We start from the raw sequence: 26,697 nt of genomic DNA on the forward strand, positions 1-26,697 counted from the left end.
AAGCAGCCACAAAGGAACCATAAGGAGCCATAAAATATGCTCCCAGTTGCTGCTGGGAAAGCAGAACTTGTATTCAGCACCTTTGAAATTTGGCACCAAATGTAAGCCCAGCTTCTGGAATTGATGCTGTCTGGGACCTCCCCAGCAGAGTCAATTCCTGCTGAAAACAGGCTGGAATTGCACCATTCATCTGTGCAAGTTTGTGCAGGAACCAGACCACCACTCAGACAGCCTTCCTCTATAGAATGAACCTGGGAACAATGTGGCAACCTAGACACATTCAAAGGAAACAGCTTCCATTCTTTCCTATCAGCATTCCCAGTGTAATCCCAGAGCAAGTAAAAGGGATCCCAAGAGCAGTAATGGCTCTCAAGCACCCTTTTCCCAAAGGAACTAGATCACAGATGGTAGGGACAAAGTGCCAGTGACAAAGCCTGTCAAATGTACTGCCAAAGGTAGATCTGAGGAAAATGTGGAAAATGATAGTTGTTAAAAAAATTGAAGTTATGCTATTGAGATGTGTAGGACTTGATGGATTGTTTGAGTGAAAGAATTTGTTCCGCTATGCGAGATTGGATGCCAGGCCATGACCAGCCAGCCCCTATGGAAGGAAGAAGACTTGGCCAAAGAAGATTGGCAAAATAAATTACTGAACTATGCAGGACAAATTAAAAAAAAGGGCAACTGTTCAATGCATATTTTTTAAGCTTTGTGTATAGATTCTTACATTAGTATAACTTTTAAAAGTCACTTGTAATAGGATGAAGATGATTTTAAAACTGGATTGTTAAGTATATAAGGTTTTATGGACATGCATGAACAAGTATATTATAATGGAATCAAGAGGGAAGTTGATCAAAAAATTATGTTTTAATTTGGTTATGATTTTTTGTGTGGTTTTTCTTCATTTTGTTATATTTGGAAAATCAATAAAATGTTTTTCATATATATATATATAGTGTGTGTGTGTGTGTGTGTGTGTGTGTACTGCCAAAGGCTGTTTGCCCCCAACTGAACCCAATTCCTCTTGTAAAGTACAGGAGTCAATGACACAGTATAGACTATGGACCAGAGATAGTTTTTCCCAAATCAGTTTCTGCTATTTTCATAAATGGATTTGGTGCATTTGTATTGTTTGTATGCTTTTTGTATATCAGCACTATATTTTTGAAAGAGTTGGTTTAAAATTATTTCAATGGATAATAAAATAAAGTGCTAAGAAAAATCCTTTGCATTTGCCCACTCTCATTCAGTATCACCATACAAACACAAGATCTGATGCTGATTTGTCTGCAAGCAAGCACCAAAGGTCACTGGGGGAGGGAGTGCCATCTTGTGCACACTGGACGAACCAGAGCAGAGGAGGGGATGTCTCGATCTCTGATCAGTCCTGTCATGTAAAAGACTTGGAGCCTGGAGGCTCTGCGTTTCTGCTGGGGGGGCCGAGGGAAGAGAGAAAAATATTGGACTTATTACTACTGACTGACCACACAAGGCAGAGAAGCTCAAAGACTCTAGACCAGTACAGGCCCATAAGCCAACGATTTCCCTAGAGTCAGTGCTCACTGCGTGATGCAAAGGTCTCAGAAACTGGGCCTTCCCCCACCCTCTTCCTCCTCACCATGGAGACAAGAGTCCTGAACACATGAATCTCCCTCCACCTCCTTCAGAGGGGAAGGCTGTGATCTTGCACAGGGTTACCATGGAGCTCAAACAGTTGCATTCATTCATCAGGCTGGGGGAGCGTGGAGAGCTTGGCCTAGTGATTAAAGAAGAGGCCTGGGCACTGGGAAGACCTGACTACAACTGGCTCACAGTTTCTGAGAGGAGCCAAAGAGTCATTCCCACACGGGACTATCACCACCCAGAAGGCTTCTCCAGGCACTTTCTGGCAGCTAAGCTGGCACTGCACAAGGCCACAAACTTCACTTCCCTCTACAGCATTTTGGAGGGCAATCCAGCTGCTTGAAACCTGAATGAAAGGTTCAATTACTTAAATCACAAGAACCATTTCAACTTGACCCCAGACGTCACAGCCCTTAATGGCCTTCTGCCTTTTAAATGCAGATTTGAACTTTTCACCCAAGGTCGACAGCTGCTACTCTCCTCATCCCAGCAGGGACCAGACGCCACTGGGCTTTTCTCCCCTTCAACCTCCCTCTAAGCAAGGAGCCCCCACTCCATCAGATGGATCTGCAAAGGGCTCAAAACCAAGCATGCAGCAGTACCATGTGTGGCGAGGCCCCGGGCCCCAAAGTTCCCCTTAGATAATAAACACACAGACACAAATATTTTGAGTTAATGCGATAAATAAGGCCACAACTTTATTGGTTACAGACGCGAGCAGTTTGGCTTAGGGACTGGGTGAAACTGACTATATCCTGACTCTTGCACGCCTGCAGGAAGTCTCTTAAGGGTCAACTACCGGTAGGGGGAGCCCTATGATATACATCAATTAAGAGCATGCCCGGGGTCCCCGATGGGGTTGTGGCATGGCCTAGCCCACGCCCAGGCTTCGGACAGGATCCACCCCCCCCGGAACCCTTTAACAGGATACCCTTAATGAAGAAGGGCTGGCGGAGGCAACAACCTCTCTTCCCATGAACCAGGCTTACCCAATGCCTAACCACCTAACGTTACAAAGTTGTGACGATTGCTACAAAGTAGGTGAAAACCAAATGGCTGGTGCCAATTTGCCAAGTGGGAAAATTCCTACCTGGCCCCAACAATAAGGTGACCGACATTAGTCCATAGCAAGGCCAAAGTCAAGCAACGCATAAAAAGAGGACTGGTGGGCTGGGTGATCCAACGAAGGAGGTGAAAAGAGGCCATCCTCCAGCTGCACTGCGATTTAAACAGCAGCAGCCACACACCCTAACTAATCCGATTGGTCAACTGGGGGGGGCGTGACATGGCTAGGAGTCCTGATGACATGGGCGGAATCACTCCGCCCCCTGCCGGGTCACAGTGATTTCCTGGATGCCTTCCCACAACTCCCCCCCACAGGGAAGGGGAGTGGTCTTATGCCCAAAGGGTGAGAAATCAACAAACCGTACCATGCAAACCCCAACAGAAAAATGTAATGGCCAGAGAATAATAGATGAAAAATCAACAAGACCCTCCAACTTTGTTTCTCCAACAGTGGAGCAGAGCCTCTTTATCAAAACAGCTCAATAGACAAGGTACCATAGATTGTTCCACTATTGCCAAAGTCAGTCGTCTTCTCTCTCTGTCTCTGTCTCTCTCTCTGATGTAAAAGCCCAGCACATGGCAAACAAAGGCCTGCCAAAAAGTAGGCTGAAAAGGCAACTCCAGCAAACTTGACAATATCCCTGGCATGGTACTTAAAAACCCAAGGGCAGGTGTCTGACAAATTTCAGCAGGTAAGAGCTGATTCCAGGAAACTGGAATTCCAGCTGTCTAGGAAATGAGACAGAAAGCAAAAGGTGGCAGCTGAAATGACAGAGCCAAACAAATGCCCAGCACTTCCTCAGATCTCCTCTTGCACTTCACAGAAAGATCTGTTCCAGGTCTGCTATAGATAAGGTCACACAATCAACACCCATAACATGTTAGGCAGAAGCTGGCATAAATGTAGACTTTTGGCTTGCACACAGTGATCAGCCCGGCGAATCATTCAGATCAGATTCCAGCCTCCCAAAGTGGCAAATGGCTGGCAGGGCAGCATGAGAAGCCAAATGTGCAGAGCCCCCCAGAATAGTGCACCCGGGACCATCGCTCTGGCAGCTGCTCCCCCCACCAAACCACTGCAGTTTGGCTCCAGTGGGGGGTCACTCTGGTGGCGAGGGCTGGGCTGGCACAGTGGGCTCTGTTCAAACTTCGCCCCGCGTCCCGGCAACCATGCTACACTGCTGAAATCAGCCACATACACCCCTCCCACTGGTTTTAATACATTTTTGTCAAATTCCTCCACAGCCGGTCAACATTCAACTTAAGAGCACCTAGACAGAAAAAGAGTCCACATCAGAGGAGCTTGCATCCACCCTTCCATGAAGGGACCATTACCCACTCAACCCTCCACAGCAGAGGCACAACATTAGAGCCACTGGCATTCTTCCTATAGCAGGATTAACACAAGAATGTGCTTCTTCACAGAGAAAAGAAAGGGGGGCGTCTAACCTGCACAAAGCCCAGCAAGAACATATAATATGCCTAGGTTGCAAAAATGGAACGAAGGAGAGGGTGAAAAGCCAAACTCTGGGTTTCTGATGGGGGTGGAGAGCATCTTCCTCAGGCACTTAGATCCCTATTGTCTGTAAGGTAAACCCCCCACCACCCCCTACCTTGAGTTAATCAAAACGAAGTTGCTCAGGAATGCAGCAGGACAGGTCTGTACTTCCAGACCTCTTTTGTCTTAGAGGGTGGGAGCCTGAAAAATACAATGTTGAAGGAAAACCAAGCCCTTCAAGGGTCTGCCCCTACCACAAGCAGAGAGAGGGAAGAGAAATTCCTTCAGAGTGCCTGCCAGCTGCAGGGCTCAGCATTACAGAGGCACCCACAAGAAGGAATAGGTGCCACTCTTTCCTTGTCATGATCAGGATACTGGCAACCCTCTAGCCACAAACTCTTGATATGGAGCAGCTAATAAATAAATGCTGCTCCCCGAGTCCTCCAGTTGCCTCCCTGTACCTCTGACCACATATGCAAGGAGGGCCTGGGACATAGGAGCTACTTTGGAGATGCCAGACACAACAGGCTGGACAGTGAAACACGCCTTTCCCTCACACTCTCAACACAAACTTCTCCAAACAGGCAAAGTGTGCCCTGTAGCTCTCTCCCTCTCAAACAAATCATGTCAGCACAGATTGGAGAGCGCTGCCAGCTCAGTCTCTGCTGCTCCCTGCTGCAACAGTGAAGCCACAGCCCAGCCCTACTTTTCAAAAGCAAAAACAAAGGCTTTAAAAAAAAATCTCACTGACTCAGTAACTGTAAAAAAAATACTTTGCTGCAGGGCAGAATAGGAGGAAGACTCAACACTCTCTAGGTACAAACTGCAAGAGCCAGAAAACTTTGGACTATCTGGAAAATTGTGTCCCCATTGCTTTCCCCAGCCAAAAAATGCCTGGAGGGGACTCCAGAAATATACAAGTTGTGGCCTTCGATCCAAGCAAGAGCAAATGGACTCCTAACCTCCATGCAGAGAAAGGAAACAAAAAAGGAGGAAGAGTTTTCCCTTCCTAACTGGATCCTGACCCAAGTAACAGCCCATTCCTTCTACACATCAGTCACAAGAAAACTGAATGAAATACAGTACTCATAAACATGCAATCTTAATATCATTTCCTTTTAAAATTACTTTTGCCAGAAGTCATCTTCATTTGGAAGCAGCTCAAAGATGCACCTCTCTCAGTAGCACAACCTATTCTGCCACTTGGAAGAAAGGTATTACTGGACATTCTGCAAACCGGATATTCTGCAAACATCCTGTGGAAAGAACAACAAAAAGTATGTCCTCTACCATTGAGGTTTGCATTTTCAGAATGATAGGTATGCTCAAGGTGCACACTAGACGGCCTTATACAGAGGCAAGCCATTTGTCCATCCACCCCAGTCTACTGCAAGTGGCAAAAGGGTATCACAGTGGAGAGCTGCTAAGTGGAGATGCCAGAGTTGGAATATGAGACCTTCTGCACACAAGCACATGCTCCAGGCCCTCCCTTCCAATGATTTTTCAAAAGTAGACTAATGCTGAAAGAATCCTGAAGCATGTCCAAGCAACAAACAGCATGATTGGCTTCAGAATCGCAGCTGCTCCTGTCCAAAGAAAATCTGAGGGGGAGCAATTTAATAACTGGGGTGATAGGGAAAGTACAATTATACAGCTGCCTCCTCCCCAACCATTTCTCAAAGACCAACTATTGGGCAAGGCCAGGGTGGCAGGGAGTAGTGACCTGAGTAAATGCCTGCTCAACCTTGGCACTCTTCTTGTAGAATTCCCCGCTCTGGAGGTGAGTTCAGCTTTGCTGTTTACTGAAGATTTTGGTACCTCCTAATGATGTTGTTTAATTGGGTTTTTGAATATTTTAGATGAACCCATTTAGTAGAATGTATTGTCTTGGGATTGTTCTGAAGTAATGAGGTTTTTGTGATTTTAACATATTTTATTTGTTGTTGCATATTTTACACTTTTATTTGTGAATCTGATTTTGGGTGAAGAACTGTATATTAATGCGGGGGAATATACACACATATTTAAAAAAAGCCCAAAGCAAAGATTGGGAACAGGACGGGACTACTCAATCACCTAAATAATATGTACCATTTTTATGAGGAAGCACATAAAGGCCAATGCTTTCCAAGGCATCAAGTACCTGCAACCATTTAGCTGTCTCTCCTAATCCAGGGCAACACACTACAGATACAGATAGATAGATAGATGGAGGGATAGATATAGATATACTCTTTCTCTCTCTCAAAAACTAAACCCTCCATAAACTCCAGCCATGCTTGAAAGCTCAGTGTGTTAAACACACACACACACACACACACACACCCCAATAGTTGCAAGAGGGTGACAGGAGGAGCTTCCTGCAAACCACCTCTCATGTGTTCAGGGGTTATCCCTATCTACCCTCAGCCTCACTGTGGTAGATACATATCTTTATAGAGCCAGAGAGGGTTGGAATAAAAAGAAACCAACCCTTTCCCAAAGCTGTAGGAAGCAAAAAGAAAAGCACCAATTAACTCAGCAGCAAGTTGTTAGTATTTGCATATAAATGCAGTCACAAATCACTACAAACAAGCTAGGACAAGTCAAGGCCATTAGCATATACAAATCTACTCTGGACAGCAGCTCTAGGTGGGTCATTGAAAGGAGGCAGCCTGCCAACTTCCTCAAAAGGGAGGGAGGGAGGGGGAGGGGCTCACATCTGTGCAAACAGAAGCACAAGGCAATTGCACAGGATACCAAGAAGAGGAAAAGTACAGGTACAAAGAGGGCTGGGACATATGATTCTATGATTCTACACCTCAACAGACTAGCCTCTATACACCAGGCACCAAAATGGGTTTGAGAACCACTACAACCCTTCTATTTTGGTTGCAACAGATTAGCCAGGCTACTCTGCAAAAACAGGAAATGCAAGATTGGGAGAGCTTCTGCTGGGGCAGGACTAGGCAAGAATTCCATACATGGCAGTTTCTCCGGAAACTGTTCTACAAATTCATTTCACCATCAGAAGGTGAAAAGGTGGTCATGAAGAATAGACAAAGCTAAGTTGTGATGAATAAAGCAGTCAGAATCTTGCTAATCTTGTAATCACCGGTAAGCGTATTTCTATTCTATTCCAATTGAAGATTTTTTTATTGTATCACTGCTATTTGCCCAAGTGATTAGTTTTTTTCCAAAAAAAGTACACCTTTTGACCACAGACACCAAAATCTACCGATTCACTGGGCTCTCCATAGGTCCCACCCCTTGCCTCAGGCTTCCAGAGACAGCTGGTTCCATTTTGCAGGTGGCAGCATAACATGAAGCGCACAGTCCAAAGGGAAACCTGGTGCTGATCACAAAAGCAGTGTTGTTTCAGACTTGATATTTAAGAGATGGGGTGCCCTAAAGTTTTCAGAAAAAGCAAAATTCCTATCACCTTACCTGGTATAATCTTACCAGTGTAAGCACACAGAAACACAGATGATAAAGCCTTTCACTCTAGGTTTTGTTTTTTAAATCCTCAACCCAAGGCTGCTTATTGTCAGGACAGCAGAAGACAACACACCTTTGCCAGGTAAGAGTATGTTGGACTCCTGTGTTTTTCCTAGAAACAATCACTTCCACCATTTAGAGCATGAGTGGAAATAATGTCGACTGGGATCTACTGGTAGTTTTCTGGGTGATTTGCAATAGCTCAGGTAAGAATCCCACCTGTTTAAGAGTGACAACAAATGACTCCAAACCACCCTAAATTAGACTGTAGAAATGGATGAGGCTTGGAATAACAAGGTGAGAAGATGGTAAGCTTAGCTCACTTCCGGTGACAAAACAAGGTTGTATGCTCAGCACCTGCACAGAGGCATCATCTACTTTGATTTCAACTTTGTTTTTTGCACGTGGCTCCAGTTGATGGCTCTTGGGGCTCTGGTACATCCCACAAGCCTGGACTCTGTTCTCCCTTGCTTTAGAGGCAGCGACGGGAGGATACAGTTTGCCTGGTCCTGAACTGCAATTACGGTATTTTTTGCACCATAACACTCACTTTTTTCCTCCTAGAAAGTAAGGGGAAATGTCTGTGCGTGTTATGGAGGGAATGCCTACGGGTGGCATGCCTACGGATTTTCCTCCTCTAAAAACTACGTGCGTGTTATGGTTGGGTGCGTGTTATAGAGCGAAAAATACGGTATTTTAAAGCTAAACTGAAAAAAAACTGGAGTCAGATTTTTTTAGTTTGCTCTGAACAAATTTTACTTATATAGAAAGATGTGTATAAAAAAAGTCATGGCAGTTAACAGGTTAAGGTAAGGTAAGGGACTCTTGACCATTAGGTCCAGTCGTGGATGACTCTGGGGTTGCAGTGCTCATCTCGCTTTACTGGCCGAGGGAGCCGGCGTACAGCTTCCGAGTCATGTGGCCAGCATGACTAAGCCGCTTCTGACGAACCAGAGCACCGCACGGAAACACCATTTACCTTCCCGCCGGAGCGGTACCTATTTATCTACTTGCACTTTGACATGCTTTCGAACTGCTAGGTTGGCAGGAGCAGGGACCAAGCAATGGGAGCTCACCCATCGCGGGGATTCAAACCGCCGACCTTCTGATCGGCAAGCCCTAGGCTCTGTGGTTTAACACACAGCACCACCCGCGTCCCGTTAACAGGTTAACAAAATATAAATAGCAACTCACAAACATATCAATAACAAAACCAATCCTAGTAAAACTAACAGCAAGATCTAATGCATCAAAACAAAATTAGAACAAGCATCATCAGCAGAAATTAAAGAGACTCTGGAAAACAATATCCTTCAACTGACTCTGCAAGAAAAGCAGGGAGGAGTTTGAAACAAACTGCTCCTGCAACAGAGTTTCAGAATGTCAGGGCCACCACAGAAAAAGTCCTGTTAATTGCAGAGGTTTGCCTAACTTCTTCATATACAGTGGGTTGCGAACGTGATCCGTGCGGGACGCACGGCCGCAACCCGCAGCGGTGCGTCTGCGCATGCATGGGTTGCGATTCGGTGTTTCTGCACATGCGCAAAGCACAATTTAGCGCTTCTGTGCAGGCGTGACTGTCAAAACCCGTTCCAGTACTTCCAGGTTTCGGCGGTCCGCAACCCGAAAAAACGCAACCTGAAGCGTCTGTAACCTGAGGTATGACTGTAGTGGAAAGTAGAGCTGGGCCTCCTTAGACATCTTAAGAGTCAGAAACTCACATGGAAGGAGACATTCCCTGAGAAAATCAGCACCCATAACCAGCACTTTGAACTGGGCATGGAAACTAAATGGCAGTCAGTTGAAGGGGAAATATGAACAAACTGATCTGCCCTTTTCAATAGGCAGCCTGTCACATTCCTCAACAGCCAAATTATTGAATCCAGGTTGGATTGCTGTAATGCATTCTCTATAGGGCTGCCTTGAAGACAAAATAGAAACTTCAATTAACTCAGAATGCAGTTGCTACAATGTCAACAAGACCCAGGAGGTGGGTTCTTATCCCACCCACCTCATTGGCTTCCTGTTCACCTCCAGGCTCAATTAAAATGGTACAGGACTCAGATAGCTACTAGACCATCTTCTCTCATATCAATACACCCGTGTGCCTTCTCTGGATGTGTCCTCCATCTGAAGTAAAGCAGGTAGCAAACGAAAGAGTGCTTTTCAGGATTCGTTAACTGTCCCAAGGGAGGCTTACATGGCTCCTACTTTGCTGTCATTTCAGCACTAGGCAAAGAACTTTTAAAGCATTGCTGACTTCTAGTTTTTAATTTTTGTAAGCTCCAGTAGTTTATAACCGACTGGAGCTCTTGTTCTGTGCTGTTGCATTATTTTTTTCGAAATATGTTATTATTTATTTATTTATTTAAAATATTTTATAACACTTATCCTTTTAAAATTACAAAGGATACAACTGGACAGCACAATGTAAAATTACAATAAAATCAACATGTTTATAACAACCACCATAAAGTAGTAAATCCAAAGCAAACAGATTAGGAACAAAATGGTGCTAATTGACAGCAAAAGCTTGGGAAAGCAAAGGAGTTGTTAGGAGGCACTGAAATACCAACAATGTGGGGGTTGCTGTAACTCAAACAGAATTCGTACGCAAGGGCGCCACAACAGAAAAGGTGCTCCAGACTGTTTGCACTTTTACAATTTAAAAATATTTATAGGCCACCATTTAGAGCAGTGGGTTATGAAAGTGTGGGCTGCAGCCCCCTGGGGAGTGGTTTGTTTATCTAGGGTGGCACTAAGAGGCAAGGGAATGACAGGGAATGATTCGAACTTCAAAAAGCTGGTATCACTGGATCAGGTTAATCTATTTTGTTGAATTAAAATTAACAGTTTTAATTGGATTTTGAATAAATATGCAATTATTTGTTACCGTTTTGAATTTCATTGTGTTATTTTCTGCCTTAGCATGTTGTTCAGACAGCTTTACTCAATAATGCTTTTTACAGGGTGGTGGCACTGAGGACGAGTTTATGGAACCAGCAACCGGCCCATCAGCTGTAGTTTCCAAACCATATTCAGAGGCAGAGCTACATATGTGTTGCAATATTCTAACCTAGAGATTACCAAAGCATAGCCAACAGTAGTTAGGTTACTCCTGTCCAGATTAGGGGCACAGCTGGGCCACCAACTGAAGCTGATGAAAGACACTCCATGCCACTGAAGCCACTGAAGCCTCAAGCAACAGTAAAGGATCCAGAAGTACCCCCAAGCAACGTACCTGCCACTTCAGAGGGAGTGTAACCCCCTCCCAGCCATCCAGTCTAGGGAACCACCCACTAGCAGTGTTTCAGTCTTAACTGGATTGAGCTTCAGTTTTGTTGGCTCTCATCCAGTCCATTATCCAGGCAAAGCAACGGTTCAGCACATCCACTGCCACACCTGCAGATGTAAAGGAGAAATAGAGCTGTATGTCATCAGCACATTGCTGACAATGTACTCCAAAACTCCACTCGGTGGTTTCATGTAGATGTTAAACAGCATAGGGTATAAAATTGAACCAAGAGGAACCCCGCATTGAAGGTTCCACAGGTCTGAAGAGCACTCCCCAAGCATCACCCTCTGGTAATGATCATCTAAGTAGGACCAGAACCACACAAAGCAGTGCCTCCCATCCCTAACTTGGACAGCCACTCCAGAAGTATATCATGGTCAATGGTATCAAATGCCACTGAAAGGTTGAGGAGAATTAAGAGGGACACATTTTCCCTGTCTCTACCCCAACAGAGGTCATCATACAGGGTGACCAAAGCAGTTTCTGTGCCAAAACCAGGCCTAAACTCAGATTGAAATGTTTCTACCAAAAGCGCCTAGATCTGTTTCTATCAAAAGCACCCTAGATCTGGTCCACGACCACCGATGCAATAACCTTGCTCAAGAAGGGGAGATTAGCAACTGGTTGGTAATTTTAGATTTTCCAAGTCCAGGGAGGATTTCTTAAGGAGTGGTTTCACCACTGCCTCCTTCAAACAGGTAGGGACCACCCCATCTTTCAGGGAGGTATTAATCACCTCTTTGGCCTAGCCAGCTGTCCCCTCCCTGCTACTTTTTTTTTTTTTTAGCCAAGAGAGGTAATGGTCCAGAGCACAACTGGTTGCCCTGACTGAAGCATGCACCTTGTCCACATCTTCAAGCCTTACTAACTGAAACTCATCAAACACAACAGGACTGGACTCTAGACACCATTTGATATTCATCTGCTTTAACAGCGGAGTCAAGATCCCAGTGGATGTAAGTGATTCCCCCCCCCCCTCAAAATGCTTTGGAAACAGGTCACAGCAAGCTGCCATCAGTTCTACTGCCTCCTTCAGGCCAGACTGTAACAGGCCCCATACTACCCAGAAAAGCTGTCAAACAGCACAATGAGGATGCAATCGCCTCATTGCCAGTAGGTAGATTTGATGATGAGCTTTCACCAGCATTTGATTGCATTTTCTTCCACTCACATTCAAGCCATCTCCAGGCCTGTTTCCTCACTCTAAGCTCTGGAGTATACCAGGGAGCAAAATGGGCTCCACAAAGCAGGAGAGCCTACTTAGCACACTGCTGCCTTTCGGGGAGGAGGTGTGAGGGCTCTAGGACCCTGTCAGAGCCTCACACCTCCTTCCCAAAGCTCAGCACCTCACCTATCAGGCTTTGGGAAGGGCTGGGGGGGCTGTCAAATTTTAGCCTCATACTCCCCATGTATGGGTTCAAGGTTGAAGTACTATTACAGCCCACTTGGTATGAAAACTTGGACTGCCCTGCTCTAGATCCCTGCATTTCCTGCAACAAGCAGGGAGCAGATGGGCTACAAGGCTTCCTTCAGCTTTATGATTCTATTCTTTTTATCTGCAATTCACTTCTCAGAATAGAGAAGGATGCACCCAACCCTAAGTCCTTGTTTATGTCTCGGTAACTACTGCTGGTTAGCTCTCCAAGCCCTTCAAAACTTTTCTCTATGGCACATCCATTCAACTTTCACACAACTGAAATTCTCATGTGCAGTCAAGTCTGAACCACCACAATACTGAGCTAATGGAAGCAAGGGGGGGGGGAGATAATTTAACTGCAAGATCAAAGATCAAAGGCAGCAAACAGTGGCTGGGTAGAAAAGGAAAACAGCATGAAATGAAAATCCTGCCATCCCAACTGCCACTTCACCACGCATAAACACCAACCCAACTCCTGTGACAAGGCCCAAGCTCTCCCCCCCCCCCCGACCGCCACAAACAAGCTTTTTTTGGCATAGCATCAGCCTTCCAGGAGACAGCAACATTCAAAACCACACATCTGAGACGTTTTTGCTAAGAGAGTGCTGCAACCAAATGAAGGCCCAGAAAGATCAGGTTCTTGCACAAGCCTAGGACAGAGAGCCAATGAGATGTTCCCAGGCACACAGATGTCCTCCCTAGTCTGCAAAGCAAGGCAGCCGTCCCACATGCCACCTTATCGTAATAACTGGAAATGATGGGAACTGACACCCCCTCCCCATTGTTTTGGGAAAGAAAGTTCTTTGATTGAGGCTAAAGGCAGAAAGGAAGAGTGTTTGTCCTGAGGCCCAATGATGCAGAAGTTACATGCTTCAAAATTCCCAGAGGAAGCTGCTGCCTCTCTGGAGGCTCTTACATTAAAGGCATTTCATTAGTTATTGTGTATCCCACCCTCGAAAAACAGGCAACAGCAGGGCGGGGAGGGATAGAAGAGTTGCTCAACCCCAAGTCACATTGATAAACTTTGCAGACTTTCAGATAAATGGTACAGTGGTACCTCAGGTTAAGTAATTAATTCGTTCCGGAGGTTCGTACTTAACCTGAAACTGTTCTTAAGCTGAAGCACCACTTTAGCTAATGGGGTCTCCTGCTGCTTCCGCGCCGCGGGAGCACAATTTCTGTTCTTATCCTGAAGCAAAGTTCTTAACCTGAAGCACTATTTCTAGGTTAGCAGAGTCTGTAACCTGAAGTGTATATAACCTGAAGCGTAGGTAACCCGAGGTACCACTGTACTTTCAACTGCCTGGGGCCCTTTCTCCTTCTTAGAAAGCCCCCCCCACCTGAAACTACACCCTCCAAAGAAATAGTTTCAACTAACATGACACGTCTCAAGTCAGGTTTCTTGCTGTTGCCATCACATAGCACTACCTATGCTTCCTGACTGACTCTGACACTAGACTAAGCCACATGTCCCACAAAACTGAGGAAGGCTTGCTTCTGTGGGGGTAGAATGTAGTTTTTTTACCTCTATGTAAAGCAAGGAAAAAGTTGTCCCAACTCTCAAATATACTTGGGGGGGGGGGAGAGAACTACAAGAAGCTGATACAAAAGGAAGCTTTTCAAAATTCAGGAACAGCCACTGAGTCAGCCATCTCTAAAACAGGCCCAGAGAAAGGAGACAATCTAGGAAGCATGGCAGCTGACAACCACATAGCATCTAGCCCTGCCCTCCCCAACCACAAGCTGAACTGGACAAACACTCCACAGCCCTCACCCAATCCAAGCAATCTCCTACCCTACAGTTCCCTGCTAGTTCCCTCCCAAGAGACCTAAGGCAACAGATATCAATGAGGGCACTCTATTCAGAAGAGCCATGTATTGCCCCCACCCCCTAAAAAAAAAACCCAATGTTCATTTCAGAGAAGCTGAACAGAGTACAAACTCTAAGGGGAAGTGCCCCATACCTCCTGAAGAGAATGTTCATGTGTGCAAGAGCAGGGCCCTCACCTCTACTTGGCAGGATACCTCTGTCCAACATGGGGGAGGAGTGTGCTTACTCTCTTGTAGCAATTGCTTTTAGTGAGGAAAGGAAATGTCTCTCAACAAAAACTTAAGAAGAGAAAGCACAACAAAGTCTGGAACAGGGCCATATGACTTCATTACACTGGACCCACCTTGCAGGAAAATATGTGTGAACAACACAAAGGTAAATCACCTAATCCAGACCCCTAAAGAAGGGCCCCTTTTCACTGTGACGTTCCTGTGGAGTCCTGCAGCTCACAATACTTCCCTCTTGTGATCCAAGATTGTGTGAGGTGTCAACCTACACAAATCCAGCAGGGAGAAAAAAACAAAAAGATTTTTGCAGTTCCATCATCTCATGTCAGAATCTTTCACTGAAATAGAGGCTGTCCTGCTTTCTAATATATAACTGAGTTATTAGACTGGAAGGTATTATAGCGATCATTCTCCAGGCATTGTACAGAACCCAAAAGTGCCAACAGTGTACCTGGATGCACCCCATGCCACTTCCAGGGCGTGCAGACTGCCTAGTCCCCTACTGGCACTCTATAATTGTCAAACCACAACAGCACTAAAGCAAGGAAGAGCAGAGGTGCATTTATCAAGGGACGCGGGTGGCGCTGTGGGTAAAACCTCAGCGCCTAGGGCTTGCCGATCGCATGGTCGACGGTTCAAATCCCTGCGGCGGGGTGAGCTCCTGTCTTTCGGTCCCAGCTCCTGCCCACCTAGCAGTTCGAAAGCACCCCTAAGTGCAAGTAGATAAATAGGTACCGCTTTATAGCGGGAAGGTAAACGGCGTTTCCGTGTGCTGCACTGGTGCCGGCTCGCCAGAGCAGCTTCGTCACGCTGGCCACGTGACCCGGAAGTGTCTCCGGACAGCGCTGGCCCCCGGCCTCTTAAGTGAGATGGGCACACAACCCTAGAGTCGGACACGATTGGCCCGCAAGGGCAGGGGTACCTTTACCTTTATATAGTTTATGCTGTGTTTAGACGCTTTTGTCTTGTTTGGGACTGTATTCAACAGACATCCTAATAGCCTATTTGCTCTCCAGCTACTTTTGAGCTTTGCCCACAGGCTCAAGGCTCCCAAGACCTATACCTATTTTTCTAATCATAACAAACCCACAGATTCATTGCCAGAACCAGCTACTCTGACCACAAAGGTGATCCAAGGTGACTTGAGCACCGCTGCGAAATATATATTCTTCCCCTCCCATCAAAATAAAGATCAATTAAACTACAGCTTCAAGTATCTTTTACTTAATGATTCCCCTGAAAAAGCCCCATAAGAGTAGAAATAAGGGTGGCTGGACTAGAGAGATGAAAGAGGAAGGGCGACATGACTCCTTTATTAGGAGGCCAGAATCCACAGTTAATACAAAAAGGAAACTTGTGCTGCTGTGACTCCAAAACCATTTTTTCAGGCCACTCAAATGTTCCCTGAGGGAGAAATCTTGGGAATTACAGCTCCAGCTGATGAAGTCACTGGAGATGGGCAGGGCCCTTCAAAAAAAAATGTAGATAACGATCATTCTCAGTTACAAGTGTGGGTTATGCAGCAATGTGGGACAGAAAAAAATCCAGTGCTTAATTTTTCCATAGAATTTTTTTTAAAGCATTTATAAACTGCTTACTTTTTAAAAAAATCTCTAAGCAGTACACAACATAAATACAATAAACAGTATCACTAAAACAAAAATATAAAACTGGTAAAACAGTAGTCTTAAAGCATATAAAAACAAAAAACAGGAATTCGAGGAATTCTAACAATTAAAAACAAGTTCTGATTCCAAGGTGACAGAAAGCTGGGGGGGGTATGTGTTTAACAAGAAAACTGAAGCAACTGGTGGTTGCTGCTTCACATAGAGAGGTGGGAAGCACATGTTGTAGTTCAAAGGCAACAGAAGAAAATGCATATTTGGAGGGTCACTACCCTATGATATGCTATAGGGTACACTACCCATGATAAGAATTTCTCCAGATAATCTAAGTGTTTTACAGGTCTACATGCGACATTTTAGGTAACCTTGTCCAGAACTGTTCATTATACGTTAACAAGAAGACCTTGAACATGGCTGATCGGCAGCCACTGCAGTTTCCTCAGCATAGATGTAATATGTGCACATCCAGGTGCCCCACTCAACAACCTGGTTATTGGATTCTCCACCAGCTACAAACCATATCCAGGTGCTTTTGGACGAAACTGATTTTCTGGATCCATTTCAATCAGGGTTTAGGCCCGGTTTTGGTACAGAAACTGCTTTGCTCACCCTGTATGATTACCTCTGTCGAGAGACAAGGAAAACATATCCCCGTTAATTCTTCTCAAACTCTCAGCGGCTTTCGATACCATCAACCACAGTATCCTTCTGGAGCATCTGTGTGAACGAAGGGTGGGTGGCACTGCTTTGCGGTGGTTCCAGTCCTGCTTGGATGGTTGTTCCCAGAGGGTGTTGCTTGGGAATGCTTTTTAGCCCCATGGAACCTTCAATAGGGGATAGGTCTGAGCTCGACGGAACCCCACATGTTGTTTAACATCTACATGAAACCGCTAAGTAGGGTTATCCGGGGGGGGGGGGGTTGGAGTACATTGTCAGCAGTATGCTTGGTGACATTCAGCTCTATTTCTCCTTTACATCTGCAGGTGAGGCAGTGGAAATGCTGGACCGGTGTCTTGCCTCAGTAATGGACTGGATGAGAGCCAACAAACTGAAACTCAATCCAGATAAGACTGAGGCACTGTTAGTGGGTGGTTCCCTAGACCGGATGTGTGGAAGATTGCCTGCTCTTGATGGGGTTACACTTCTTCTGAAAGAGCAGGTTCATAGCTTGGGAGTACTCCTGGATCCTTTGCTGTCACTCAAGGCTCAGGTGGCCTCAATGGCCCGGAGTGCTTTCCATCAGCTTCAGTTGGCGGCCCAGCTACGTCCCTATCTGGACAGGGATAGCCAAACTACTGTTGTCTATACAGTGGTACCTCGAGTTAAGTACTTCATTCGTTCCAGAGGTCCGTTCTTAACCTGAAACTGTTCTTAACCTGAAGCACCACTTTAGCTAATGGGGCCTCCCACTGCTGCCACGTGATTTCTGTTCTCATCCTGAAGCAAAGTTCTTAACCCGAGGTACTATTTCTGGGTTAGCCGAGTCTGTAACCTGAACCGTATGTCACCTGAAGCGTATGTAACCCAGGGTACCACTGTACTCTGGTAACCTCAAGGATAGATTTCTGCAATGCGTTATATGTAGGGGCTGCCTCTGAAGACTGTTCAGAAACTTCAGCTAATGCAGAATTGAGCAATCAAGTTGTTCACCAGAGCAAGACAGTTTGTGCATATTACACCAATCCTGGTTTGACTGCACTGGCTACCAATTAGCTTCCAGGCCCAATTTAAAGTGCTGGTTTTGACCTATAAAGCCTTAAACAGCTCAGGACCACAATACCTTAAGGACCACCTCTTTCCATATGAACCTACCTGGACCCTGAGATCACCTTCTTAGGCCCTTCGTGTACATCCTCTCTGAGAGGTCCAGAGGGTGGCAACACAAGAACGGGCTTCTCTGCAGTGGCTCCCCATCTGTGGAATGCTCTTCCCAGGGAAGTTTGCCTGGCGTCTTCATTATACACCTTTAGGCACCAGGCAAAAACATTCCTTTTTAACCAGGCCTTTGGTTGATTTGATTATCATCTTATGCCCTCTTAAAAAGGGGGGGTATTGAGTTGTTTTTATTTAGATTATGTATTTTGTGGTTTTATATTTTGATTTTATTCTATGAACCACCCCGAGACCTCCGGGTATAGGGTGGTATATAAATTAATTATTATTATTATTATTAATTATTATTATTTCAGACCAATCCCAAGGGAAGCCCCACACTAAACTAATCAAGTGGAGCCAAAGGTTCTGGACAGTTTTGAGCCGACACCAATGGTAGTTCCCAGTACATTCCTTTGTCTATTTAACAAAAAATTATATAATACTTGATTGTAAGAAAACCTCTAAGTGGTTTACAAAAATATAAAACAAAACATCAAAATTATCAACAAAAAAAGTTAAAACGTTTTAAAATATTCAAAAGATTATTTTCTTTATTTTCTTACATGGAAGTGAATGGCTACCAGCTATTTCGGGGGGGGGGGATAAAGTGCTATACCCTTGGGAACAACACTCATCCCCATAAGAGCAGGTACCTCTTCCTCCCCACTGGGAGGAGTGGGGGTGGAGAGGGGCTCCAAGTTAGGCCTGTATAATGCAATACACACAGAGAGAATACACACACAGGAAACGCCTTCTGCTCTGAGGTCTCTGCAATATACAGGCTCTCCCTCCAGTCACTCAACCCTTCATGATGTGCTGGAGAGAATAGCTAGTGACCAACAACCTCTCTGTCATCCTTAACCAGGGACTGGCTTCCGCAGTTGGTGGCCCAGGGGTGGGGGAAGAGACAGAATAGATTTTGCCAGTCGTCCATGCACTGGTAATTTCCAATTGCCATGGGTTTTATGCATGTAGACTGGCTTTCAGAAGTAGTTTCCAAACACCAGGTGTGAAACTAGGCTATATTTCACCCAGTTTGGTGTGCGCGCGCACACACACACACAGGGTTTGGGGGGTTGGGAGCCTTAATGGTACCCTTCTGAAGGCTTTCCCAGGGCAAAAAAACCCCAGCTAGCCCCCGCCCCGTAGCTACACGATGGCCACACACAGCAGGTCCAGACCACAGCTGTCAGAGTGTTAATGGGGACTTCTCAAAATATGTTAGATCCCTACTTACAGAACTGCATAGACTTTAGACTGCTGATGACCTCTAAGGCCAGGATACCTAAAATACCACCAACTCCCATATGGATCCTTCTATGTGTTGAGGTCATAGTTAAAGACCATGGTCTGTAACCAGAGCAAGGGCCTTTTCTGGTCTGGTGCTATCCTTTGGAATCCCCACCCCAGCAAGGACCACCTGCCTCCCCTTTCTTTTAGATAGCAAGTGAAAACAACCACATTTAATGTGCCCTTGAAGCCAAGTGGGGGAATAAATTTATTGAGGAAGATGCATGCTATTTGCATGACTGTATTTTGTTGACCAGCCTTGCTATTGAGAAGAAAGATAGTAAGCATTTCTCACCAAATTCAACGCCAAGACTACTACCACCATCAACAGCTACTAAGCCCATAGGCAGGGCAGAAAGACCTGAGATGAGAACAGCTCTGGTAAAAAGGTAAAGGGACCCCTGAACATTAGGTCCAGTCGTGGCCGACTCTGGGGTTGCAGCGCTCATCTCGCTTCACAGCTTCCGGGTCATGTGGCCAGCTCTGGCGAACAGAGCAGCGCATGGAAACGCCATTTACCTTCCTGCTGGAGTGGTACCTATTTATCTACTTGCACTTTGACGTGCTTTTGAACTGCTAGGTTGACAGGAGCAGGGACCGAGCAACGGGAGCTCACCCCGTCGTGGGGATTCGAACTGCCGACCTTCTGATCGGCAAGTCCTAGGCTCTGTGGTTTAACCCACAGCGCCACCCGTGTCCCTTACAGCTCTGGTAGGGACCAGCTAACATGGAATACCATCCCTTGCTCTTGCTGAACTCAGAGATGAGAATGGCCCAACTCCTCCTCCTCCACTGCTGCTCCCGATCAACCAATGCACAGGCTGGACTGTGAAGCCAGTCCTGGTCCTACTTTGCCTGGTAGCTGTTTCCACCAGCCTTAAAAGCTGCTTATGCCAGACTGGAGAATAGCAGGACTAGGTTTCAATAACTGGCTTATCAAGTCCAGGATTACATCTGATCTTAGAGCAGAAATGAGCACTGCTACTTGTGAAGCCTCTCTCTACCACCCAGACACATTTGTCAAATTTCACAGGAATGCAAGTAGCTAGAAATAAAATAGACAAGCTGAATGCTGGCAATGAGGTTTTAAAGGGCTTTTACTGTGTAGCAGGGGCTGCTGTCTCACACACAGAAGACAGCACAGTAACTGACAACTGAAATGTCAGGTTGTGTGAAAGCATCCGTCACAAACAGCCCTGTAGTGTTATAGACAAATGCTATTAGTACATAATCAATTTCCACTGCAGGTTCCTGCAGTAGCTACAATATACCACCTTCTCAAGAGAAATTTGATGCACCAGAGTGAAGACAGACAACAAGCGTTCATCTAAAACTGATCCAAACAACCACGCTAGGGACAAGGCCAAAAACTTGAATTTTCAAGGTTGATGAGTACTTGAAAATATGAATGGTAAGAAGGCAAAAGAATTTACAAGAAAGGTGTCAGTTTAGCAGGATAGAGTAAAGTCAAAAGGAATCCGACAAAGCCAAATTTGCAGCAGGCTATAGCTATGAACACACACACACACACACACACACACACACACACACGCTTGATGACTGGTCTGTCACCCAAGTCACCACAAGCTGGAGGTTGGCACCTGAATTTCCTCTTTTCTAGACCTGTACCATTGTGTGGAACATATAGCTGAGATGTGCCTGAGAGCACTGCTGCCCAAGTGTGGTCTTCCTGAGGCCCAAACTGCCTCCCCTAAGAGCTTTATGTAAATTGAATCAGGCTCTCGATTTGCTAGCATGCAATGGGGGGGGGGGGGAATCACATTAGACATCAACAAAGCAGAAGGTTAATTTGAAGCTCCCAGCCCTGCTGCTCCTCTGCTCATCTCTCCCTCAGCGCCTGCTCTTCTTGCTGTGCAAAGCCTGACATCTACAGTTCTGTCTGGCACAGTGAGGGGCTCTGATACAAGGATGGTGGGTACACAACAATCAAGGGCTTCTTCAGCAAGCATGTGCTTTCGCTCACAAAGCCAACCGGGCTCTACCAAACAGGACAAGGGGCCTCAAGTCTCCCCAGCCTATTTAGTCCTCAAATTTACCTGGAGCTGTGGAAGCTTTAGAGCATCAGTCACCCCATTTTGCATCGGCAGAATGCCTACTGCCCACCTTCTTTTTTAAGAGGATAAGGGCTCACCCCTCCCATTCAGAAGACACTCCCAAATGCTCTTACGGCTCATCAGCGCTAAACTAGAAGACCTCTAAGGATTCTCCTGGCACTTTCCCTTCTGCAAGCCATTGTCATATGCAGTCTGCTTCTTGCCTTTCTCTGCAAGTCCAACCAGCCTCTTGACACACTCCCACACACAAGAACTACTGTGCCTGGAGAGACACTTATTCATCCAATGCAGGTCTCTGTCCATTTCTACAGAACTCAGTAAGAGAACACCAGTAATGCACCTGGCTTAAGGAGCAGGATGAACACTGGTATATTTTTGCAACAGTTGACTTAGGGTTCAAAGAAGAATCAGTTTTATACCTTGAGCAATCGAGACAAACTCTTAACCACCAGCTGACTGATACATACATCATACACTACATTCTCTTCTCAGAGGTCTCTCATGTACTTCTGATGGAGTAAGAAAGCTCAGGGGGAAACTAAGCAGACCACAAAAAGACCTCAGGCAATGAGTGAGCAACACCCAGGACTATATCTAAGAACAGATTTTCCAGGGCACAACTAGCACTATTAAGGAATGTCCAGAAATTCAGCAATCTACAGGATTTTTCTGAGAACTCTTTTCCAACCCTACCCCGAATTAGAATATGCATCCAAACCCTTAGCAAAGTGAAATGCCTTCTGAAAAACACACACCACAAAATCCAAGGATTAGAGCTATACGTTCTTCAGCCACTTGGGAACAAAACTGTGCAATTAAGGGTGATGTGAAATTTAACTGTGCAGCTTTAATGTTTAGTTAACTAGGTGCTTTCTGCAGTTTGACAACACTATCCAAACAGCTGACCAAGATCCCCAACTCATTAAAAGGATGAATTCAGAAGCTAACCACCAACAATTCCCAACTCAAGAACATGGCCAAATACAAGTCACCAAACCCACTTCTTTCACTTCAGAGCCAGAAGTGGAAATAGCCACCAAATCTCCAGGATATAGATTGTTCCAGGCATCCTGCAAGCTCCTATAGTAGGCAAGCGGGTAATCCAGCAGTTGCCATGGCTATCCTTTTGCCCCTTGAAAGCAGATCTTCCCAGCCTGAAAACCCAGGGTGGAAGAAAGTTTAAAGGGAAACTATGCACCAGCTGCATATTACAGCACCCCACGAAAACATATACAATATTTCCCTAGCTTTTATCACCATTGTGCTTTAAGTTGTGGTTACTGTGGAAATAACCACTTCACTGACTGACAGTTGTCCTGGGGGAATTCGCAAGAAAATGTGCCCATGGTCGAGGCCTCTTTTCAGTGCCAGAACTCTAACCCAAAACAACAAAGCGCTCCTCTGAACTTGAGCACAAGTGGACCAGACAATCCCTTTTCTCCTCTCTTCCCTAAGAGCTCTCTAGAAGGTTGGCCATTCTCTTTTCAAACGATGCCAGCTGGGTTTTTCCACACATCCACTGTGTGCATACTGACTCACTTGCAGAACAGCCCCTCAACTAGGTGACAGTGTTCATTAGCCTCCAAATTTTTATTCTTAGGTATATTTTCCCAGCACAATTGAGTTTATAGCTATTTATCATTAAAAAACAAAAAAGTGAGTGATAACGATACATAAACAATGGTGTACTATCACATTACAAGACATTTGCTTAGCTTCTTAGCTTTTACAGACATGTCACCCCAGCAGCTCTTTGTAGGTACAGACTGTGGTACCAAGCCCACCCCAGCACTACACAGCATCAGGATTTCCCAGACAAACCACTTAATCAAAACCACGAGTATTCACTGCACAGGGCCTGTATGCAGATGTTTCGATCCCCATTCTTCCATCCTGATATGTTCATCTAACAACAACTGTATATTGTGCATTGGTTACTTCAGAAATGTACAATCTCAGGGCGAAAAAATCAAGGAAAACAAATCTGGTTTTGAAAAGACTGGTTGAACAAAGAATTTCTCACCTGGCTCCCTTTCCCTCCCTTCATAGTACAAAAGTACAGGGTAGAAACACAGCCTATAGGATTGCAACATCAGGGAGAAAGAGAACAGAATTCAGAAAATAAGACAAAATTAAATCAAGACCATTCTGGAAAATTTATCTTAATTAGCAAGACTCTTTTTTCAGATTACACTCAGATTGCACTGGCAGGCACCTTAAATTGCTTAGTTCACTCCTGGGAGAATTCCAAATACAAATATGGGTAAAGAGAGGGTCCCATGAACATCCCCCCCCAAAAAAAATGCGGAATGAAGAACAAGAGAGAAAATAAGTCTTTGCTTTGTTCAGTCATCTCAATTGCCACAACCATTACACTGGTAAAGCTGTGTTGTTGTATTAGTAGAATCAATGAGAGATTTTGAGTTTTCCCTCCCAAATTGTCTTTCTGAAAAAGCCCAAATTTGTGCTAATCAATGCTGAGTTACCACACCAGAAATACTCCAAGAATAATACAGCTGCCTCCTTGAATTTCCAGTGCCAATCTCAAGCCGACAGAACAGGGGGATACATGCACTCATCGGGGATTACAGTGTTGAAACATACGCTACCCAGCGCTTTAAAATCAAGTTAAGACACAACCCTGCTCATGCCTTTCTAATGCAACACATTCCTCTTAAAAAGCGAGTGCGGTAATCGAGCAACAACAATGCAGGCCCCTATCCAGGCACCTGCTTTGGAGGCAGCGGTTCCTCTACAGCTGCTCAACTACTGGCCAGTCTTCTTTAAGGGAATCTATTCCATTAACTTCCCTCAACTCGAAATGCCACAAGATCATAAGGAGGGGGGGAGGGGGGATAGAAAGTGAGAAAGAGGAAGAGTTTAAAAGGCTGGACAAAGGTCTACACTTTTTATCGGGGACCAAGTGGCTCCCTGCTTAATGTGCACCAACAATAAGCATGGGAAGGCTGTGTGCGGAGATTTCTTTGGTATGACTGAAAAGCACCTTAGCTCAGTTCCCGGGAACAAAAGGCCAGCACTATGGAAAGTGACCTGGGGTTTTCCCATCAAGTCAAGTGTCAAGGCCACTTCATTTTCCCCTCTGCTCAGATGCAGAAAAGCAAACTTCCTAGCAGCTCTTCTTCCTCAGAGCCAAATATACAGAGAACATTTTTAAAATTAAAACAAAGCAGCCCTCTCAGACGCAGAAGAGAAGCTGCTTTTCCTTCCCGCAGTTCTTCGTTACCGACAAACGCCTACTTCCAGGCAGAGAATAGTCCGAGTGTCAGAGTTGATTTTACTCTCTAAAGAAAGTCAACTGACCAAAAGCAAAGGAGAAAAAATGCATTTTATGTTCAAATAGAGACAAGAAACAGAAGTGGAGGGAGGAGGGGGAGAAACCCTGAAACACTTTCCTTCTTTTCACAGCAGGCGCCCCACTAATGCTGGCCTCCGATTTGCAAGTGAATTGAAGTTGTCATTGGACCTTTAAAAAAAAAAGGGTGGAGAAGGAGAACAGAAGAGAGAATTAAAGATGTGGAGGAGGGAAAAATGTAAAGAAAGAAAGGGAAACTGAAATGAATCATTGCCTGACATGGCGGCCCAAGGACAAGCCACAAAGTTGATGCTGGAATGTTTAGCCAGACCCTGAGACCACAGAGTGATGAAAATGCACCACACGACCCTCAGCCTTTGAACCCAGAACATGCTCTGCAATTGCACTTCCACATGCCTCCGCAGGCTCCAGCTGAAAACTGGAGGAGGCACAACAGTTCAAATAGGAAAGGAAATGACATCAGCAAACTGGAGGACCTGTTTAGAAGAGACCAAAACAAAACAAACTTCTAAATATTTTCCATAAGAGACCTCTCACAAAAAGCCATGAAACATACCAGTAACACAGCACCAACAGAATAAAAATAAGGGATTGCAACTGTCATCGTCGGAATGGGGGGGGGGGGCACAAGTATGCCAAAGCAGAGGAGGCCGCAAGCTCTCCTCGACTGAGTTTTCCCTTCTGCCGATGTTGCATTCATATTGCTGTTTATAACCAAAACCAAGCCCAGCATTTCACTTCATACAGGACCAGACAGTGAAACCAGGTTGTTAATACTAAATTCTTAATACTGGCAAGTATTCAGTTACATAATAATAAAAGAGGCTGCAGCGGACAGCAATGCAAGGCCACACTTTGTCACTAACATCAAACAAAAAACAGGGCACAGCTGTTTCCAATCAGAGCTGATTTCAATGCAGGTAGTTTATGAAAAGAAAAAAAGAAAAATAAAGTATGGGTAATTCATTTGCCTCCTGAACAATAATCCTCCTGACAAAGGGTCCAAACCTCACTCTTGCGATACCCATGGCTAGTATGGGAACTGTTAGCTACCTAACGCTGAGGAAATACATGTGCACAAAGCACACACCTATCTTTCTCACATACACTGATTTTCACATATAAAAACTTACTATATATAAGAATAGGTAAAACCACTAAAAATGTACAGGAGTATTTTGAATATAGATGAATAGAAAGTACACTTCTCAGATTAATACCAAGCTTTCATTGCTTTTCTATGCAATACCTTAAGACTGTAAATCTATAACCACTGCAATAATTTAGTGATTAAAAACTATGATAACATATTGTGTAACTGAAAACCACATAATGCCTGCCAACACTCCTCCTAGACATGGAACAAAAATACATAAAGTGTGTTGCTTGCAGCAATCTTCCCTCAGTTTTTTAACTGGAAGGGGGGGGTGCTCACATACACATCAGAAAACGGCTCACTACGATCTACATAAACATTTCAATTCCTAATAGCTTAAAAAAAAACCTGTTCCCCCTGTCCCATCTCTTTCTAATAAATGAGGACAGAAACATTCCTTTCTTTCTAAGTTTGCTGTAACTGGAATAGCTGGTCTTGCCTTATGTCCTACGTATTCAAAGTTGCTTTGTAACAAGATATGGAAACCAAACCTTATTTGCTTAAATTTCAAGGCTCGGGAAGGGGGGCTTCCCCCTCTTCCTGCAGCAAGATAAAAATAAACCAAAATATAGAAATATTCCTCTAGGTAGCCTCTGCCCCTCCTAAGCTGCCAGCCTGTTCAGCTCAACGGCAGGATTCCTGGCCCCTGAGGAAGGCGTCCCCAAAGGCAGGACCCGACGACCACGGCGAGCTGGGGAACGGCTTCCATGGGTAGTTTGGGCCGGCACTTCTCAGAACCCAAAACAAAGGTCTGGGCGAAAGACGCACTTGGCACCATCCACCGCAAACCCCCGGACATTTGGTCTTCACCACCACCACCACCCTCCCCGCGGAGACGACTCGGTTTGTTATGAGGAAACAGCAAAAAAAGGAAAAAAGGCGCAGTTGCAAATATTTAGATAAGCG

General features: G+C 45.1%; 1 protein-coding gene across 18 annotated transcripts in view; it reads right to left on the bottom strand.

The window, feature by feature from the left end:
• Window positions 1–26,697, bottom strand: part of ZFHX3 (zinc finger homeobox 3) — a 349,711-nt gene that overhangs the window by 147,371 nt on the left and 175,643 nt on the right. For 14 of the 18 annotated variants that reach the window (XM_081871759.1, XM_081871758.1, XM_081871756.1 and 11 more), the window contains one exon: window positions 10,908–11,068. The exons of the other annotated variants lie outside the window; for them this stretch is intronic. The gene's annotated coding sequence lies outside the window, so the exon portion shown is untranslated. The remainder of the gene's footprint in view (window positions 1–10,907; window positions 11,069–26,697) is intronic. 18 annotated transcript variants of the gene reach the window in all.

Source organism: Podarcis erhardii, assembly GCF_964252035.2.
Source record: "Podarcis erhardii genome assembly, chromosome: 7".
NCBI lineage: Eukaryota > Metazoa > Chordata > Lepidosauria > Squamata > Lacertidae > Podarcis > Podarcis erhardii.